This window comes from Montipora capricornis, chromosome 3 (genome assembly GCF_036669925.1).
Source record: "Montipora capricornis isolate CH-2021 chromosome 3, ASM3666992v2, whole genome shotgun sequence".
Taxonomy (NCBI): domain Eukaryota; kingdom Metazoa; phylum Cnidaria; class Anthozoa; order Scleractinia; family Acroporidae; genus Montipora; species Montipora capricornis.
Window position 1 is genome coordinate 30,318,280 of NC_090885.1, and position 2,326 is coordinate 30,320,605.

General features: G+C 43.0%; 1 pseudogene; it reads right to left on the reverse strand.

Annotated features, from left to right (window-relative positions):
- Positions 1-479: 479 nt before the first annotated feature.
- The window catches only part of LOC138040080 (uncharacterized), a 43,227-nt pseudogene continuing 41,380 nt past the window's right edge, over positions 480-2,326 (reverse strand).

A 2,326-nucleotide genomic window follows, 5' to 3' on the forward strand; every position in this document is an offset into this window, starting at 1 on the left:
AAGGCTTCCCATTCTGGTTTAGGATCTAGGAAATCAGTGGAATAGTATTTCTTTCATGATAGGTCCCACAAGAAGTAGGCTCGATTTCCAACTGTTTTGGGAGTGCGGTTAACATCCTCCTCCCAATTAACGAACGGCTGGATCACTGGTCCGCGTCGTTTATCCGTGACGTGGCACCCGTCGCAATTGTATTTTATATTCAGCCAATTGTAATTTGTGCATGGCAGGCAGGCGACTTTCTGATTGGTGGAAAATGTAATTGGCTGTACCAGTGATCCAGCCTTGGTGTGCGCGGAAGAACGCGGGCGCACAAAACAGCTGGTCAATCGAGCCTACACAAGAAGCTAATCACCGAAAATCCAGACTATTCATGCTCTCCTTTTCCGGATTACTTCCAATATAATTAGGGCGCCCTGAAAATTATTTAAGTTCCTCGCAAAGAGGTGCTTAACAGTGCTAGTATCTTGGTAAGTTCTTCCTCAGCATTGTTTTATCAATTGACTGCTTGTGCTACAGGAGGTACAGAAACTTCCACACCCAGCACAGCCTCCACACCCGCCACATCCACCGCACCCACCGGAAGCTCCAACAGTGTGCTTGTAGTGTGAACTAGTCGGTACAGTTTTACAAAAGTAACCGGCTGCCAAAACAAGCCTCAGGTCTTTGTTATGAATCATACGTGGCACCATGTAGCTACTTAAGTCGCGAGGGTTATAGGGCTGGCACAGAAGATGAAGAATGGCAACTGTAAAACCAAGTGCAATGGCCTCTGGGATATCTTGAATCTCTGCTGGAAATGAAATTTGTCCTGTTCTGAGGTCGACGTTGAGGCAAGACTTTTCGCCAAAAAGATGTATGGGAAATTTCTCTCCTGAAGCCTCGACTCTTTTCCATTCTTGAACCTCAAGAAGGATCAGTCTTGCTGGCTGGCCCTTAATTCCAGGGGTTCCCTCAACAGCTGGTTTTCTAGCCCCTAGATGTTCTGGAACACCGGGTATACCAGGAACACCCTTTACATATCCTTTCCATTTGCCTATGCAGATTCCCCAGTCTTTGCTTCCTCTTATAAGTATTGCTCTTTCTCCCTCTTGCTGACTTAAAGTGCAACATTTATACGGGTTACTGACTTGCTGAATCTGAGGAATAGCCTCTTCACCAACTAGATGTGCTGTGCTTACAACCCTTCCAGTCTTGTTAATAATCTCAACAGAGGAGAGTTGCAGCATAACAGAGTGAATAACGCGACAGGCAAAAGCTTCTCGACCACGATAATCTACTAATTTGTGCATTGCCACTTCACATGGGCACGATGGAGATCGAGCCAACAAGGCTGGTGAAATTATCAATGTCGGGGAGCTCAAGATCTGTGCAGCATCTTCAAAGCGACGCGACTAAATTCCTGCTCCCGTATCACAGTGAAGACGTAACTGTGAGGTTTATCTTCACGAATCACGGTGGTGAACACAACCTTCTGCTCACCTGCATTAAGGGATACTTCGTGCCTCGTTGGCTCAGGCGCTTCACTGTTTTGAGACTTGGAGGCATCATCCAAATAACGGGAAAAATTGTACTCGCTAGCCACGTCAAAGTAGTTTCTAAAGCAAGAGCAGTATACATTCTGGTATGTACGAACCTGAAAGAAAACGAAAGCATACATTCCGATTTGGTGTAAATATAGTTACAACATACAAACCGTATTAATGGCAAATTATCGCTCTATACTATGAATGTATATGGAATGCGTTCGATTGACCGTATTCCGGAATAGAAATACAAGGAATAGAAGCTATAAATCATTCGTTTTCACGGATATTACCATGGAAATTGTAGAACAGCTGCGAAAAAGCTATCTTTACTATGCTTGTTGCTTCAAAACGCCAAAGATACCGTCTTAAATCATCACTCCGCATATTTTCATTCCGGAATAGGGTCAATGAAACACCAGCTGATTTCAGAGTTCTAGCAAATCCCAAATTCAACAAATGAGGCATGTATTTATATCTACATTAACTGGCTTTCCTTACGCCTTCTTGGGGTAAAAAAATCTTTCATCTATGTGCCTCATACAACGAATATCTAGGTTACCTTGAGTCGTTCCTTATTGTTCAGCAAATACATTGCGGAAACTGTTATGTTAATGTTCCCTTAACGGAAATTTAAAAGAAATTGTTGCGATTTTCCAATTTTGACTTTTTACAACGGCAACTAACAACCGGGCAGTTTCTAGTAATTAGCTGTGGAAGTCAGTGAATCCCTTTTTTTTAAGCTTTAAAAAGCACATGAAACCGCCTGAATAGAAACCATCGTTAACTATGAGGCAGTAAAA